The 18,080-nt window shown below is 43.5% G+C and overlaps 1 pseudogene; it reads right to left on the bottom strand.

The window, feature by feature from the left end:
• Positions 1-10,788: 10,788 nt before the first annotated feature.
• The window catches only part of LOC122731771, a 29,561-nt pseudogene continuing 22,269 nt past the window's right edge, over positions 10,789-18,080 (bottom strand).

Raw genomic sequence — 18,080 nt, 5'->3', positions numbered from 1 at the left:
GAGACTGTTGTACACTGTAGCAGCAATACTATATGATGATTAACGTGGATGATTTAGCTATTCTCAGCAATACAATGATCTGAGACAATACCTAAGGACTCACAATAAGAAATGTGATTTGCCTCCAGAGAAAGAACTAATACTGTCTGAATATAGACTGAAGCATACTATTTTAACTTCTTTCTTAATTTCTTTTTCCTTTCCCTCTTTCTCCCTATCTCCTTTCTGTCTTCCTTTCTTTTTTCCTTTCTTTTTTTGGTCTTATTGTATAAAATGACTAATATGGAAATGTTTTACATGACTGCACATGTATAATCTAAATAAGATTGCTTTCTACTTCAGGGAGTGGGGGAGGGGATGGAGGGATAGAATTGGGAACTCAAAACTTTTAAAACATATTTTTAAAACATTTTAATATGTAATTGGGGGAAATAAAATATTAACTAAAAAAATCTACAGTCCATCTCTTCCATAGCTGCTATGGCATATCATTGCAAAACAGCGATGACTTGAGTCTCTGTTACAATATTTCTTTATCCTATGTGAAGTTAACTTTAAGGTTAACTAGTGAACCATGACCATGTACACAGATCACATAAGGATATATAGATGTGGGACCACTAGGCATTGATTTGTGAACCAATTAACAGCAAGGGTCATCTTTTTCTTTAAAATGCAAGTGTCTGATCTTTTTTACACAATAACCATTTATTCCAACTCTATTTGAAGGAATGTGAGTATTTCTTAAACAATTTATATATTTTTATATATGGAAGGGGAATTTTTATGTTATGTACAAAAGAACCCATTGAGTCAATATAACAAGGGAGTAACTGAACATATTGACATTCTTGCTATTAATGATATGAGAAAGCACAAGGAAGTCACAGCTGAATGGATGGCTAGCTCAAAGATTTGCCTTGGTGAGACTCAAAGTTGTTGGCAGTTGGCTTTGTTTTGTGCCTAAATGCAAAAACGAAATACCATTGTATGGTAAATGTGGTCATCTTGCATTGCAATGTGTAAGGAAAAGACCTTGAATAAGACTCTTCAAATTAAATCAACATATACTTTCATATTCAATGAGTGTAATGTAGAGTCAGGAAAAGAGAAAGATGATGAAAAATATATTGGAAACTATGGGTCAGAATTAAGAAATCAAAGAGGTCAAAAGCCTATAGACACCAAAGAAGCATCCTGCCCCTATATCATGGATGATCTTTTTTTTTTTTTTTTTTTTTGCAGGGCAATGGGGTTAAGTGACTTGCCCAGGGTCACGCAGCTGGTAAGTGTCAAGTGTCTGACGCCAGATTTGAACTCAGGTACTCCTGAATCCAGGACCGGTGCTTTATCCACTGCGCCACCTAGCCGCCCCAGATGCTCTTTTTAATAGAGTCCAAAGGCACAGGTTTCCAATGAAGGAAACATTGGAAACATTCGGAAACATTTCTAAAACATCTGTCATAGGCAGTTAGAGTATTGATTTATCAGAGAAAAAATAAAACTCAACACCAAATTAGAAGATGAATCATGCAATTGCAACAGTTCTTCCCGGGCAGCCTATTTAAACAAATGACCAAATCAAACTATTTTTTTTTTGTTTTTGTTGTTTAATTGGTGCAAACATTTTCTCTGAATAAAGTTTTTAATTTCTTCACTTGCTGAGTCCCTTTCAATCTGTACTTACATACAGTTTGTTCGTCATCAGCTTCAGTCCAACCTTCACTCAGCAGGATAGCTTTAACCCTTCTCCCCACATCCCCCTTCAGAGGGAGTGGGGTGAATAATAACCAATTCTCTGACCTCCCCCAGTCCTTATCCCTCCAAAGAAGCTGAAAGGCCAGAGTAGGCTGCTGGTTCAAATAATCCACCTATCAGAGAATAAGCTTTGTCCTCTCTTCTGTCCAATTTGGAAAATTTCCAACATCTCCCCTAATAGAGAAGACCTTATTTGGTGCTATGGACTGGGGATTTCTACTCCCAGTCAAAACACAGCCTCAAAACGAGCAGTTTCCTTGATGAAGACACGACCCTGCTGGCATGACAACTGGACCAGGAACTGAACCTCACTCATAGTCACAGGGGGACCCAAACAGAGGAAGAGTGTCAACACCCAGTCACAGGCATTCCAAAAATACAGCCATGTTAAAGAGCTCCAGTACGAGATAGCCCAGGAGACACTGCCACACACCAGTCATCACTTTGTACACCAAGGGATTAGAGGGGAAGTGGATCCACAGCCGGCCTCTTCACAAAAGGATTTCGGTTTGAAACAACAACTTTAAGCTGCCAATTGGAGTCTAAAGAAGAAAGGGGAAAAACAAAGGAAAAAACCCTATCAGGCCCAACCCTAATCAATCTCAATTGTAATCAGGTTCTCTCTGAATCTCTGTCTCTGTCTCTGTCTGTCTCTGGTTCTCCCTAGCTCTCTCTATCTCTGTCTCTGTCTCTCTGTCTGTCTCTGTCTCTATCTTTCTGTGTGTCTCTCTCTGTCTGTCTCTGTCTCTGTCTCTCTCTCTCTGTCTCTGGTTCTCCCTAGCTCTCTCTATCTCTGTCTCTGTCTCTGTCTCTCTGTCTGTCTCTGTCTCTGTCTTTCTGTCTCTCTCTGTCTCCATCTCTCTCTGTCTGTCTGTCTGTCTGTCTGTCTCTCCACATATACATCCTCCCAAAGTGTGGCAAAGTGAATAGAGATCTGGTGGCTGAGCCACTAAGACCTAAAATTCAAATCTTGCTTCTGCCGTATCTTGGCTGTGTGACTGAGCAAATCTCTTAACTTCTCAGTACTGCTAAGCAGCTCACTAACAGGATACTTTGAGAGAAGATGCTAATTTGCCTTGGTAGAGTATTTTTCCCCATTTCCCCATATGGGAGTTCTCTGTATCACTGAAAGCATAGGTCGAGTCCAGGTCCATCTCTTTGAATTGTCCTAAATAAGTCCTATATGTAAAAGGAATTCTTTAGTGTCCATTTAACTTTCTTCATTGTTTACTTCAAGTCTCCCCTCCAATGGGGAGCCTCCAATTCATTTTTCTTTCCCATTTGCCTGTTGTATTCCTGTGGTAAATACAAGCTTTTTAGGGGCAGAGAATGTCCATCTTTTGGCTTGTCTTTGCATTCTCAGTGCCTTGCACACAATAGGTATCTAATAATAGGTGGTGTTACAGTAGATAGAGTGAGGGACCTGGATTCAGGAAGACTCATCTTCCTGAGTTCAAATTTGTCCTCAGACACTTCCTAGGTGTGCAACCCTGGGCCAGTCACTTCAGCCTGGTTGCCTCAGTTTCCTCATTTGTTGAATAAGCTGAAGAAGGAAATTTCAAACAACTCCAGGATCTTTGCCCAAAAAAGCCCAAATGGGGTCATTGAAGCGGGGGACATGACTGAAAAACAACTGAACAACAACAACAACAAATATGTGTTGAATGGATGTGAAGTTAGAATTGAGTCAGGCTTTCTAGATGGTTTACCTCTCTTGACCTACAGTGGCTAGTGAGGGTTACAAAAGCCCATCACTTTCACAAGCCCCAGAAGGCTGAGCCCTACCTATAAGGGGGCTTTCCTTCCTTCCCCCCTTTCCTCTTCCCTCACCAAATAGCAGGCATCCCCCAAATGGCCAGGTGGCATAGCCCAGCCACCCTATTTTGGTTGGCCTTAGCACTGGGTGTGGGTTGCTGGATGTACAATTTTGTTGGGGGGGGGGGTGCGGCATGTGTCCTTTTCCAAGCCTTTCCATTTGGCAAACTATGTGGGGAACACTGCTTCCATCATATGCCTATTAGTCCTGGCACCCTCCTGATGAAGGCATTCTTTAAGGTGATGTTTCAGCCCCCAGGAGGCTAAGCAGGAGGGCTGATGGACACACATTCTTAACCCATTTGTTGCCCATCTTTCTCAACTGCCCCACTTCAGCTCCCTAAAAGGGGCACTTAAAAACACCACTACCTGATTTCATCTTCACAACAGTCCTGGGAAGAAGGGTGCTATTAAAACCTTCATTTTACAGATGAGAAAACCAAGACTGACAGTGGTTAAGTGACTTCCCCAGGGTCACACAGCTAAATTACTGAGGCCTCATTCAAACTCATTCAGATCTTCCTGACTACAGGTCCAGAGTTCTGTGCACATTTTTCTTTTCTTTTTTAAATTTTAATGGAGACCGATTGAAAATAATTTCTCTTTCAGAATTCTTGGTTTTCAGCTTCAGTCCAGACCCCACAAGAATGCCAAAAAACTTGAGTTTGAGATCATTATTTGTGAAACTTTAGGTTGCTAAAATGCAGTTGTTTTTTGCTTTACTTTTTGACATCTTGGTCTCAGTTGTCTCCTATGTAAAGGAGGGGACTGGCCAGCCTGGCTTTGGCTGCTCTTTCCATCTCTGAAGCTAAGACCCCATCATTATGAATGTATAGACCCCATCATTATGAATGTGTTTCCGGCCACTCCCTGCTCCAAGTCTGCATAGGAGAAGCTCTTGTGGAATGACAAGAGGTGGGCCCACCTCAATCAACCCCTTCATTGGACAATCCAACAGAAAGAAACCCCTGGGATCTCGGGAGCAGCCTTGCAAGGAGGAAGCCCTCCTTCTACTACTGCTGGGCCTCCCTTCGCTGTGTGAGTCATGGAACCTCCCATCCCTGGCTGCCAGGGCTGTCAAGCTCTCCTGCCAAAAGTAGCCCAAACTGGGAAGATGATTTCAAAGGTTGACCCCGAGTCTCCATTTGAATATCATGTGAGTGACTAGCCGCTGCTGATTCGGGGCTTTAAGGTTTGCAGAGAGTTTACAGTCAGTGTTTCCTTATCATAATCATCCCTGGACTGCTGATGACCAAACACACTTAGAGCTTACCTGAACAGGTCAGGGTCACAGAGCTGTGTCTTAGGCAGGATTTGAACCCAGGTCTTTCGTGCCCCATACATTCATAGAGCTAGATCTGAGGCTATTGAGCCTAAACCCTTCATTTTGTAGGTGAGGAAGAAAAAGGCTGAATAACTCTCCTAAGCAAGTTCCTGAGGCAGAATTTGAACCCAGGTCTTCCTAATTCCAAGTCCAGAACTCTATTCATCATAGCACACTGCCTCTCTGACTTCTTTGATAAGCGGGTGAAGGTGGTTGGCATGGGAACAGGCTTTGGGAGATCTGGGCTACCCAGCTGCCCAGTGATTCTGATCATCAACACAACTAAGTAGTGAAAAAGAGTGATGGCCCTGTGTAGACTTCTCTTCTGCCCTCCTCCTTCCTCTTCTCCTCTTCCCCTCCGCCTCTCTCCTCATCCATCCCCCTCCTCCTTCCTCCTATGGCAACGTGGCCAGCCCCTCAGTTCCACTGGATAATCTGGGGCTCCTCCCTTCCCCTGGATTTCTCTACTGTGCATTTCAACTCAATTCAGGGCTGTGCCCATCTGATCCATTTGGGGGTAAATAGTCTCAGTTAAAATTTAGGCCCCATTGCTAATTCGAGGGCCTCCACTGGGCTCTGCTCTGATCTAATCCATACAAGACTGTTTCCCCTGACTCTGCACAGCCTGCCCCCATCCCTCATCTTGATGCCTCCGGTCTGCTTTCTAGCCCAGAAACACTTGGCCATCAGGGCAAGCAAAAGGCTTTTTTTCTCCTTTGTTTTGCTTTAGTTTTCCATTTGGGTGAAAGCAGCTGTGGCAAATTGCCACGCTTGGAAAGAAATTACATTTCTAATATGCAAATACATTTTGGATGGAGAAATTGTCTGAAGAGCTGCCACATCAGCCCCATAGTTATTAGGACTGTAATCAGCTGTTACTAGGGATTTGCACCCTCTCGAGGTCATGAAGATTAGGCCTGTCCATCAGACACCCGTGATAGCCACTGAATTGCATTTTGACACGCTTGATTAGAGAAGGATGCATTTGAGTTCAGTCTGAAGCTTCCCTCTATCACAGCGTAGCTGGAAACTGCTTCAATAAGCACCCTAGCACTGATGGTCCGGGGTCAATCACCTCCAGAACATTCCAATGTTCATTCTGTGGCCCTCAGCACTTCCCATCTTTCTGTAGGGTGGAGAGGTTAATATGGTGACTGTCAAGCTTTTTCTTTACTTTGTCTCTTGTCTCATACCTTATGAAGTGTTAAAGCTAAAATTCTAGCTAGTCTGTCTAAAATACCTAATGAGTGGTTGCCAATAAATTATAAGCTTTAGCAAGAGTTAGGCTTTTAAGCATTTATTAAGGAGAATAAGAATTTGGTAAAAAGAGAGAGAAAGGCCTGAATTCATCTATCTATTAAAGGGAAAGCGCATTTCTAGCTCCGCTCTCCGCCAGAGTCCCCAGGAAAAAGAGGGAGTCAGAGCGCCTTGCTCCCCCTTCTTCCTCCCACCAGCAAACGTCACTTCCTGATGCCAAAGAAAAGATGCATGGTCTTGCCCTCAAAGACCTTCACCTCATGGTCGGAGCTGTTCTACAGTAAGTCTCCAGCAGGTGGCATCATTCCAATCGTTACAGAAGTCAAGTAGGACATGCTGAGTCCCCATGATCCTGGCTCCTTGGAGCCTCCCCAAGCCATGTTACTTCCCAGTCTGGCATTCTCTCTTCTAAGATCCCTTTTAGCTCAGATGGTCTCGATTCCATGGTCTTTTCCAGTTCCAAATTTCTTTCTATGTGGTGTGTGTTTTAAAGTTTGTTTTATTTTCTCCCTTGACAGTTAAAGTGTCCCTCAAGCCCTACTGATGGTGAAGAGAGTGGGAAAGAGTGAGCTGCAAGCTGAAGAAGCTGATGCTCTCTTCCAGGTTAAGAGCCCTACCTGGTAACCTATAAATGCACAGGACATCCTCAAAGTCTTAGCTCAGTTTAAACTTATTTAAGATGAAACTGCACAAAGACATCCCACTGAAGAACAAGATCCATTGCTTGGTGGGTAAGCAGTCACCAAATACAAATAAACAGTTCTTAGAAGTGCCATCTCCTAATGACTATATAAAAGATTGTTCCAAATAACTAATAAGAAGAGAAACTTCTCTCTCCTTCCTTCCCCTTCCCTCTTCCTCCCTCTCTGCTCCCCCCCTTCTCTGTTTCTCTGTCTCTAGGTCTTTCCCTCCTTTCCCCCTCCCTCCCCTGCCCCTCCCTCCTCCTCCCCTCCCCCCTCTCTCTTCCTCCCTTCCTCTCCCCCCTCTCTTTCTGACTATCTCTCTCCCCCTCTTCCCCCCTCTGTCTCTCTTACTCTCCCTTCCTCCCTCCTCCTCCTTCTTCCTCTTCTTCTTCTTCTTCCTCTTCTTCTTCTTCTTCTTCCTCTTCTTCTTCTTCTTCTTCCTCTTCTTCTTCTTCTTCTTCCTCTTCTTCTTCTTCTTCTTCCTCTTCTTCTTCTTCTTCTTCTTCTTCCTCTTCTTCTTCCTCTTCTTCTTCTTCCTCTTCTTCTTCCTCTTCTTCTTCTTCTTCTTCTTCTTCTTCTTCCTCTTCTTCTTCTTCTTCTTCTTCTTCTTCTTCTTCTTCTTCTTCTTCTTCTTCTTCTTCTTCTCTCTCTCTCTCTCTCTCTCAATATTCTGAGGTTTTACCTCCTATCCAGCAAACTGTCCAATGTGACAAAAGAGTCAATGCTGGAGAGGCTGTGCATAGATAGGTACTTTAAGGCATTGTGGTGGGGGCGAGGGGGAGATATGAATTTGGCTGACCTTTCTGGAAAATTATTTGCAATTATGCTCAGGAATGATTACAATCCATTCTCTTTGCCTCAGAAGTCCCATTCCTATGCAATGAAGATGGAAAGAAAGGTCTCACATGTGCTCAAAGTGTTTATAGCAGAATTTTTGCCAGAGTGAAGAACTGCAACCAAGCAAATCACCCTGCTTCCATCATGCTGAGGTCCCTGGCTCTCATCTGCCCTCCCCCCTCCAGGGGACTTTGGAGTTAGGTGGCCAGTGGTGCAGCCTCATGATTAAAGCCCCAAGCAGAGCCAAGAACAACAGAAAAAGCAATATCTTATTTCTCAAGCATTTCACAAGACAACCACAGCAACCCTGTGATGGGAGGTTTGTATATTAGGGCCCCTTTTACAAAAACGAAGCATTGAGGCCCAAAGAAGCTTCTTCCTAGCTGGCAAATGGCCAAACTGGGCTCTAGACCCTGGCCTTTTGATTCCAGATCTGAACCCCTTCCTACTAGACCACCACTGTCTCCCAGGATGCTGCTAGAGTTTGGGACACTGCAGGGATGAAGGGAAGGCAAAGACAGCTAAATGACTCCATGGGGAATTTTCCTCCCCATCTTCAGCCAGTCCAGGGGTGTCTGTATGGAGCACAACGTAGCTAAAATAGTCACTTTGAGGGCTGCTTAGTTGTGTCCAAAAGTAGCCAGGGTACCAGAGTATGTGGTGAATTAGGCCAGCCTGGCTGCTGTGAGAATAGATACATGGAAAGAGAATTGTCTCCTGGAGAAAGGCAGCCAGGAAACAAATAGAGTACTCAACTTGGAGTCAGAAATATCTGGGTTCAAATTCTTCCTTAGGTACTTACTAGCTATATTATCCTGGGCAAGTCACTTAACCTCTCTCAACCTCAGTTTACTGTTCTGTAAAATGGGGGTGATAATAATAATACCGATCTCACAGGCATGGTATTAGAAGGAATTTGGATACAATATTGAAAGTGCTTTGCTTGAGCGCTATTTACAGTAACACCAACAAGGACAAGAGGAGGAGGGGGGAGGAGGTAGTGGTAGTAGTAATTATTGAGTGAGTTGGTATCTAGGGCCCCTAGGATGTTCAGAGTGGGTAGAACAGCAAGAAGTAAAGAGATAAACCCAACACTTTGATTGGATGTGATGCCTTGGGCTTATGGTACAAGGCAGAGAGTAGAGTGAGCACAGAGCCTGCATAAGGGGAGGTGGGAGAGGGGCATGATCTCCTTACTGAGATGACCCACGTGGACATATACCACTGTGGAGTGAGACATGATGAAACAGTTGCCATCATTTTGAAGATAAAGTTTTAGCGGGTGCTGCTGATCTCAGTCCTAAGTGCTGAGCTCACCTATGGGATGCTATTTCAGTAACAGTTGCTGGATGGAGAGGGACTGAGCTATCAAGGACATGAGGACTGAAAGACTGGAGAGACAGGGAAGAGAAAACTAGGCCTGAGAAAGGAGAGCTTCAAGAAGACAAAGGAACTCCTTTCGTTGGGTCCCAGAGCACAAAACTGTGTGGGGAGATGGGGGAAGGAAGGCATCATTGCAGAGAGTTAGGCTTAGGCTTGACAAAGCAGCAGGAAATTTATAGCACTAACAATTGCCCAATGGAAGCATGGGCTGTCTTAGGGGTTGGGGAGTCTTCATGTATAGGCTGGGTGGACACTTGCCAGGAGTCTTGTTATGAGGGTTCCTGTCCAGGCCAGGGTTTTGAGGAGTTGACCTCTGAGATCATTTTCAAGTTAGTGATTTTGTGGCTCCTGAGGAATGGGGTGACCAAGCCCTCGGGGGACTGGGGCTAAGGTGCAGAGTTGGGGTTGGAGGGGATGGACTGCTTTGCTTGGAGTTCACTGGCCTGGAAATCATGTCAGAGATGTTCACAGAGAGATCACCAGGAGAACTTTTGTGTCCACACAAAATAATGAGTGACCAGCAATTCCTAGGAAGCAGGAAGGAATTCCACACAGTCTTCAGCCAGTTGATTGCTTTGGGTTTTGGGGGTGCCCCCAGGACCAGCACCTTCTGGTCACTGGGAAATTACCTGTGGTCAGTCTTATTTGCACTCTCCATGCCTGGGGCCAGCAGCTGCCCGGATGTCCGTGGGCTGGAAAGCCTGCTCTGTGCCAGCCCCCAGCAACTTCAGACCGGGTGTCTACTGCAGGGGCTGCAGCACAGCAAGCCTTGTCTTCAAGTCAGCTTTGAAAACTTTCCTTCACATGCCAAGATTCTGGTGCTCTGGCTCCTGAGACTGCAGGCAGAGTGAGGCTCCTGGTCCCTTTCCCCAGCCTGCCTTGCCAGACTTGCTAATACACATCTTCACACCCTTTGCTGCATCCTTTCTGGCCCACTTTAAGTCAAGGCAATAATAAGTGCTTTGATTATTTGTTGGATGCACACTGGCCCCTCCATCTCCCATCTCTGCATTGTGGTGCTGGATAACTCCTGGGCCAGGAATGTCCTCCCTCCTTAACCTCCACCTCTCGAAATTGCTCGTTTTCTTGAAAACTCAATTAAAAAACCACTGTGGATGTGAAGTCATTTTTTTTTAAGCTGGGGTAGATAGATTTATTTGTTGGTAGCATACATTAAGTGGCACGGATTGCATGGTAACTCTAAGGTAACTAACATGAAACCACAGAACTGTAGCTTTGCCACAGTTGCATGGGGACTTTCCGTCTCTGGCTGGGTCTCATAATAGCCCAGAGCTATACCCATAAAAGCCTTATACGAGATCCTGATCTGAAGTGACTCCATATTTATTCCCCATAGGGCCCTGTAGCTGACTGAAACAGGACCCGTTAGCTTTAAAAGTAATTAAAGCCCAATTCATACCTTTTTTCTCTTTCTAAAAAGATGCAAGAAGTTAAGAATTCCCTTGAATTAGTGCCAGATGTGATGGTTGGGAGAATGAAGGTTATTAAAAGAAATGTCAGAGGGACCCTGGTGTGCACAGATGTGTTGGACACAGACTGTCATCAAACAATCACAGTTGTCTTCTAAATACTGGTAGCAAGATGATTTCTGATTTATAAACCTCTTAAAGTCAATTATAGATAAATGAATAAGGCCAGTCATCATCTACTAAGATGAATAAACAACACTTCAAAAATGAACCGAGTGAGGGCTTGGGCTTTCCACTGTGTTTACAAGAGGAGACACCCAGATTTTTTTCTTTCTGCGTCTGACTTAGCAAAGCAGCCCTTGTAGCCATTTCAAAGACCTCCCTCACACCGTCTTTGGTGAACACTCCGTATGACCAAATGCACCCATCCGATTCGTCGTATCTCTGCCTTCTGCAGGTTTCACTGGCTCCTGTTTCATCTTGGCCAGCTCCTACCTAGTGAGCTCATTGCCCCCTTCATGTTGGGGGCAGCTAGATGGCGAAGTGGTAAAGCACCAGCCCTGGATTCAGGAGTACCTGAGTTCAAATCCAGCCTCAGACACTTGACACTTACTAGCTGTGTGACCCTGGGCAAGTCACTTAACCCTCATTGCCCTGCAAGAACAAGAACAACAACAACAACAACAACAACAAAAGATCCTTCATGTTCCCAACCAGGACAATGGACACGTTGGGACAGCAATGCTGCACCTCTGGGGGCCATTTCTCTGGGATATTTTCTAAACTATCAGGGTTCTCAATGGAAAAACATATCAGGACATTATCAGTATCTGGGTAGGAAAGAGGTCTAAGGCATGCATCCTAAGAGACTGGACTAAATTAGAACTTACAAATTTGATAAAGAAATGCATGATCTATTATCGTAACACTGTTTGGCCAAAATATCAGTTGAAATCCCAAGAAAATTGGCCTTTACATGGAACTTTTAACTATAATACCATTCTGCAATTGGATAAGTTTAGCAGGCATGAAGGGAAATGGACAGAGATTCCATACATGCTGGCCTTTATGGCTTTAAGCCAGAACTCAAAAGGAAAGGAATGGGCCAGAATGAGCTCAGCAAAACGAATTGAATCTAAGGAGGCTCTTGTAACCCTAAAAGGCCTCCTTCTGATGTAGGAAGCAAAAAAGGAGTTAACAGAAAAACCTAAGGTCCAACCTCTAATTGAGATTTGAGCTCTAAAAGGGATTCAGACCCCAATTAATGGATAAATTGTTGGGTTGGTTTTTTTGTTTTGTTTTGTTTTTTGATGAGGCAATGGGGGTTAAGTGACTTGTCAAGGGTCACACAGCTAGTAAGTGTCAAGTGTCTGAGGCCAGGTTTGAACTCAGGTCCTACTGACTCCAGGGCCGGTACTCTATCCACTGTGCCACCTGGCTGCCCCTAATGAATAACTTACAAGTCAGGATGCTAGGTTCTCTTACCTACATAAAACAGTACTCATAACGGGAACATAGAGAAGTAGGCCATGAAGACCTTAGACTATAACAACGATAAAATGACAGAATATAGAAAATCAAACTAGAAAAAAAATGAAAAATGAAGATATTTTGAAACTAAGCATGGGAACCAGAAAGAGACATGTGTAGAAAGGCCAGATTTGTCTCCAGATTCACCTTATGATGCGTAAACCTCCAAAACACACCTCCACATTGCGCATTGGTTTAGGACCCCAGGAACTCCAAATTAGGATGGGCCCTCCCCCTGTACCTCCCTAAGGTAGAGATTATTATAATGGGGCTGATAATCAATTTATCCATACTATAAATATAACTGGCTTTCTTTCCCTATTTGAGAGATACCTTTCCACTTTTCTGGTTCTCTTCCTGTGGTCACAGTACTGCAATAAAACTTGGGAAACTGAGTCACTGAGTCTTGTAATTCTTTTGGGATGACTCATGATCAATTTGACCCTAATTCCATCCCACATCACTTCCTCACAGGAATTCATTGATTTCTTAGATGACTTCCTCTTACTGGTAGAAAATCACCACAAGTCCCAGAGATTAGCTAACCTTTCTGGCACACCCTCCTTCTCTGGGACCTACCCCATCCCCTGCTGTCATATTACTCTATGACTGGGATTTCTCTTTGCCCACCAGCTGATCTCAGAACCAATATTCTGTGCCCTCCATAGTCGAGCTCCTGCCACACTTGGAGTGGACGTCACCAAACAACTGTCTCCACAATCCATTCAGCTCTACTCCTCACAGCTGTACCCTATCACAATCTGGGGGGGGGGCCTCCAATAAATTACCTATTCCCCTATTTTTTTCCATCAAGCAGCCTCTCCCATCTGCTTTACCTAATTTGCAGTTGCCTACACCCATTCTCCAGTCCCCTTTACTCCTCCGCTACTCACTCCAAAGATTGCTACCCCTCCCCCACCCAATTTACTGACTATCCTGGCTCCTCCACCCAATCCTCTGGCTCCGCCTCTACCTGACCCTCTGGGTGTGACTATACCTATTCCATCAGTCCCCTCATCCCCTCCCCAACCCATTTCACCCAAGTCCCTACCAGTGTCTTCCACTGCTCTCCTGCATCCATTAAGGGAATTTCCCATTGGGAAGAGTACAACCCTAATACGTGTTCCTTTTTCCATGACTGGTTTGTCTCAGAATAAATAGAAATTGGGGTATTACTCAGAGAACCCCACAAAGTTCATAAATGGTTTTAAGTCTGTGACAATTCAGTTTGATCTTGCCTGGACTGACTTGCAATTTATTCTTTTCAGATGTATCCCCAATGAGAAAAAAAAAAAACAGATTTGGGACCTGGCTGTACAAGTGGGTGATGAATACTCACAGGTTGGAAATTGGGCTGGAGTTCCTGTTCCAACTGTAGGCACAAGATGGGACTATCATGATAGAGAGGATAGGGCCCATAGAAACCACATGACTCCTTGCCTTATTGGGAGAATGAAAAGGGGGATTAAGAAACAAGTCAATTGGGGCAGCTAGGTGGCTCAGTGGATAGAGCTCTGGCCCTGGAGTCAGGAGTACCTGCGTTCAAATTCAGCCTCAGACACTTAACACTTACTAGCTGTGTGACCCTGGGCAAGTCACTTAACACCAATTGCCTCACTAAAAAAAAAAAAAAGAAAAAGAAAAAGAAACAAATCAATTATAAGAAAGTGAAGGAGATCACACAGGGGCCTGAGGAAAAACCAGCTCTTTTCATGAGTCGCCTCGTGGACTCTCTGAAAAAAAATATACTAATCTAGATCCAGAAAGGGATGTAGGAATAACAGTCCTCAATATACATTTTATTAGCCAATTTGCTACTGACATTAGGAGAAAACTCCAGAAATTAGACTGGGGTCCTCAAACCCCACCCTCACAACTCCTTGATAGTGTTTTTAAATATTTTTTATAACAGGGACCTTGCAGTAGCCAAAAAGAGAGAAAAGAAGGATTGTGCCCCACGTTGGGCATGAATTATGTTATGGGGAAATAAATGGGGATTTAGGATAGGGGTTCTTAGGAATCCCTCTTTAAAGAATGACACCCTCTTGCACACAAATCCAATAGAATAAGATAATAGTTTATTTAGAGGCTAGAGAAAGGAAACCAAAAGAGAAATCCTTGGAATTCTCATAGGGAGAAGGCATAACACAGAGGCGTAGCTCTGAGATACCTATCTCCTCGAGCAGGAGACAGGCAGATACTTTTATAGAGGACTGATGGAGGTGATCATCTGACTCTGGAAAGTTTCCTTATTGGAGGAGGACCATCCCCCACTGGTGATGGCTGGGGGAAGTTGGGTGAGGGGTGGCTCTGGATCTCCAAAGCCATCTCTGTCCTCCTCATGCCACAAAGGCAGCAGCCACACCTAATATTATGTCCCCAAGGAGTGGGGGAGGCTGGAATGAAGGGTGGTGGTCCTGGAGCTAGCTCAGTCCTGATATGGTGCCACTTATCTCTTTAGGTGTGTCTGCCCTTTGGTTTAGTTTCTCAAGGAGAAGTTTCTTTTGATTTACCCCACAAAACTTCTGGGGTACCTAGGGCCATTCAAATGAGATACCCAGGCCCATAACATCTGGAAAAAGAGGACCTATATGAGAGATGTTACAAAGTTAGAATTGACAGGGCTTGGTGATAGCTTAAATATGGGAGTGTGAAGAGTGGAGGGTAATACCTAATCACTGTAACGATAACGACATGCATTTCTCTGGTGCTTTAAGGTCTGAAAAGCGCTTTACATGTTACCTCATTTGATCATCACAACCACTATTATCAGGTGCTGTTATTTTCCTCATTTTATAAAATGAGTATATCTCCATCTATAAATGGGTACATGTCCATCTTTAGATGGAAAAAAAACTAAGGCAGAGAAAGTTTAAGTGATTTGCCTGGGATCACTCAGATAGGAGGTATACGAGGCAGGATTCAAATGAAAATCTTCTTGGCTCCTAGTCTGTAACCTATTCACTGCCTCTCCTAGTTGGAGAGCTTAGATGACAAGGAAGATGGTGGCACCCTTCATTGTAATGGGGAAGTTTGGAAGCGGGGAGGGCATAGATAATGAATTCAGCTTTGGTCATGGTGAGTTTTGGATGTTTACTGGACATGCAGCTTGAGTTGTCCTATAGACAGCTAGAGATTCCCGACTGGACCTCAGGAGAGAGTTTAAGACACTAGGGATCTGGGTGAAGGTTCAGCACAGGAGACAGAGAAGGTTTGGTCAGACAGGTAGGAAGAGAACCAGGAGAGGGAAGTATTCCAAAAACCCAGAGAGAAGGCAACACCGAGGAGAAGAGGATGACTGACAGTGTCACAGGAGAGGTCAGGAAGATGGCAATGGGAGAAAGGGCAGGACATTTTCATTGTGGTCATAGCCCAGGGTTTGCTCATGGAAAGCATTTAATAGATATGTATTGATTGATTAATCAGATTACTCCTTCTGATAAAAAGGACTCTAGTTCCCAATGCAGGAACAATGAATAAATAAGGTTGAAAATGTGCTACCAAAGCAAAACCCTGACATTAGCATATGACTTTATGACTACCAAATACTTCCATATCTGCATAATAATTACAGATGGCATTGCTAGAATGCTAGAAGGTTTATCCAGGTTCTCCTCACAACAACCCCGTGGGCTAAGTAGTCAATGTATTTTTTTGTATTATTTTTTCTATTTTTTTTTACAGCTGGGGAAACTGAGGCTCAAAGAGGTGAAACAATTTGGCCCAGGATCACACAACTGATCAGTAACAGAATGGAATCTAGAACTCAAACCTAGCTTTGGTCTCATTTGTCTATCTGCCACAGACACCTCAGAGGCAGCCTCTGAAGTATTACCCCACTTGTCTGTCAGAGATAAGCAAGCAATAGGTTTGTATCATGTCTACAGATCAGTTTTCTGATCTGTAGTTTTTATGTTAAGAATTTTATTAAAAAATCAGATGTATATGGATGACTTCACAAGAAGAGCCATTTAGATCTATCTAGTGAGGGAAATTGATATTATACTATTATATTATGTTATGGAGTTCAGACATATCAAGGGATTTGGGACTATTAAATTTTAAACTGACCAGCTAAACTAAAGGATGAACGTAGCTTGAGAAGTAAGGGGGACAAGCCCATTAGGTGTGGCTGCTGCCTGATGGTGCCAAGAGACAGAGATAATTCCAAAAGTCCTAACCACCACCTCTCACTCAAACTTTCCCCACCCCAAAATAGAACTTTCCATTGTCAGGTGGTTACCCAATCCAGTCATCCCCATCTACCATCTATAAAAGCTTTTGCCTTTTTCCTGTTCAAGAAGATAGGTATCTCAGAGAATCATGTCTCTGAAACTATTTCCCCTTGAGAGACGTCTCTTGGTGTCCTTTCTCTAGAGCCTAAATAAAAGATTATTTTTTGCTAATTGGATTTCTGTATGAGAGGGTTTAATTCTTTAAAAAGGAATACCTAAGGACCCCCACCACAACCAATTTCCCTGTGACATATTAGTAACTTTAGTAACTAATTATGAATTTTTGATTCACCCTTTTCTTTCTTTCTTTCTTTCTTTCTTTCTTTCTTTCTTTCTTTCTTTCTTTCTTTCTTTCTTTCTTTCTTTCCTTCTTTCTTTCTCTTTCTTTTCTTTTCTTTTCTTTTTTTTTTGTGGGGCAATGAGGGCTAAGTGACTTGCCCAGGGTCATACAGATAGTAAGTGTAAAGTGTCTGAGGCTGGATTTGAACTCAGGTCCTCCTGAATCCAGGGCCAGTGCTTTATGTACCACCTAGCTGCCCCCTCATCCTTTTCTTTCTAATTCTATTAAAATCTAACTTCTTAAAAGGTCAGTCAATCTCTGAAGGGCATGGCTGAGTGATGTGATTGTTCCTAGCCCCCAAGGCACATGGTCAGATGGGACCCCACCCAACTAAGAAATCTAATTTGTTTAGAATATAAACAGAATCCAGTCACAGTGAGCCTTTGCATGGAAGAGGACCCACCCCCCACCCCCCCCATGGAAATGGTTTCCCCTGCCTAGATGCCTTGAGGCTACTGAATTTCATGATCAAACCATGTTCTCAGCAGAAGGAGCTGAAGATTTTTTAGCCTGCCTCACCATTAAATGTCCACCAATCAGGGCTGAATTTCACTTGTCAGGGGAGTTCCCTTTCAGAAAGGATTTAAGGTGATTCAGAGGATCCCTTTGTATCTTTGGTTACCAAGAGAAACCACTGACCATCAATTTATTGATTACAAGTTAGCCTAATTAATAAATTGATTATTAATTACCCAGAAACTGTCTCTTGGGATTTTCTTTCATCCATCACACTAGGATCGCTTAGAGTTCTGAGCCCTCAAATATGGCAGATGAAGGGCTATTAATTTTTGTCTTTTTACCCTCACAGTGCTTGGCATATACTAGGTGTTTAATAAATGTTTGTCAAGTGAATAAACATGTGAATGAAAGGCTTGACCAAAGCCATTTGGTGATTGAATCCCTAGAAGATGGATCTTACTCATTCCCTTCACCTGCTTAATACCCTCAGTCCAAGATGGCAGGTAATGGGGTATAACTAAAACACATTAGGGATATCTGGGATGCCTGATTATATGAGCACAGACTATCCACCAAGGGTCACTTGTTCTCTTCCTGAAGATTTAGCTTTAAGGGGCAACTGGAGCAGGAGAATTGCTTTTTCACAGGACTTCAGATGAGCACTTTTATCTCCCTGTGGAATTGGAAGAAATAGCTAAGTCATACACTGGTGCAAGGTTATATCCTGGGTTCTTGTAGGCCAAATGTTTTTCGGGAACCCCTGCCAGTCCTTGGATGAGTGCCAAGAAACAAATATTCAGGAAAAAGTGGTCCCTAACTTTTCAGGGTTTCCAAGTTCACAGGTCAACTGCTCAGGCAGGATTCCACCCATGTAACACAGCACTGCCATTTCTGCAGCCTCATAAAACTCTAACTGGGTCTTCATTGGGGATAATTTAAAGAAATGCAGTTTTATTTCAAACAGAGAATACAAAATATCAGGAGAGAGGAAGGAAAGTCAAGTCAAATTTTTCCTTTCCTCTAAGTTCT

Source organism: Dromiciops gliroides, chromosome 6 (genome assembly GCF_019393635.1).
Source record: "Dromiciops gliroides isolate mDroGli1 chromosome 6, mDroGli1.pri, whole genome shotgun sequence".
NCBI classification, from domain to species: Eukaryota; Metazoa; Chordata; class Mammalia; order Microbiotheria; family Microbiotheriidae; genus Dromiciops; species Dromiciops gliroides.
Note: the sequence above shows the minus strand (reverse complement) of the source record. Positions and strands in the feature narration are given on the sequence as shown.